This window comes from Chiloscyllium plagiosum, chromosome 33 (assembly GCF_004010195.1).
Source record: "Chiloscyllium plagiosum isolate BGI_BamShark_2017 chromosome 33, ASM401019v2, whole genome shotgun sequence".
Lineage (NCBI taxonomy): Eukaryota > Metazoa > Chordata > Chondrichthyes > Orectolobiformes > Hemiscylliidae > Chiloscyllium > Chiloscyllium plagiosum.
Genome location: NC_057742.1, coordinates 42,213,122 through 42,214,187, shown reverse-complemented (window position 1 = coordinate 42,214,187; position 1,066 = coordinate 42,213,122).

The window sequence follows — 1,066 nt, the reverse complement described above, 5'->3', positions numbered from 1 at the left end:
GGATGCTGCCTGACCTGCTGCGCTTTTCCAGCAACACATTTTCAGCTCTGATCTCCAGCATCTGCAGTCCTCACTTTCTCCTGTACTGTTCAAGGTCCTACCAGCTTCCCCAAGATTCCTGATCCCTGAAGCCATGCTAGTAAAGCTCTTCTGAACAGTCTGCAAAGCCTTCATGTACATAGGTTCGCAGAACTGGAAACCATGGTTGTTGTCGGGCTGAGTTGTTTATATGCGTTCATCAATATGTTTTGGCTTTTATATTTTATACTTTTAGTCTTAAAGCCCATCAAAAGTGCAGATTTCATTCGAAGCAATTTCCTCGCTAAACTCTTCGTAACCTTGTACGCTTCCATTAGATTTCCTCAGGATTCTTAACTCTAAACAGGACCAGATCATGTCTTACTAACCTAAAGTTTTAAGGCTTTCAACAATATCACTGAGGAGAAAGTGAGGTCTGCAGATGCTGGAGATCAGAGCTGAAAATGTGTTGCTGGAAAAGCGCAGCAGGTTAGGCAGCATCCAGGGAACAGGAGAATCGACGTTTCGGGCATAAGCCCTTCTTCAGGAATCCTTCACTGGACAGTCAGCATACCCTCTGGACCGTTGATTGGTGACTGCTTTTTACAGGACAACTTGGGGAAAGTAAATTTGAGCTCCTAATTCAAAGGGGACTATCCTACTATCTAACTCAAGAAAGAAACAGCCTTTACCTCTTCACTTGAACAAAGTTTTTATAATTTTAAATAAGACTTTAAATCTTTCCTAACCTTTACAGCTCTGATTGAACTGATCCCATTATTTCAAATATCATCCCATAACAAAAGTTTATGGGATTGGCATCATCTTTAAAAATCTATACTACATCTATCATAGTTTAAATATATATAATGGGGTATTCATAATATTGTTAATGTTTTCTGCAATATACCATTAATTGTTTAAACTTGTATTTGATAACCCTATCTATGAAACCAGAAATAGTGTTGGACCATTTGTATGGCTTTATTTATTTACACTCAATATATTTAAATTTGATGTTTGCACCCTTCAGACTTGTTATTCATCC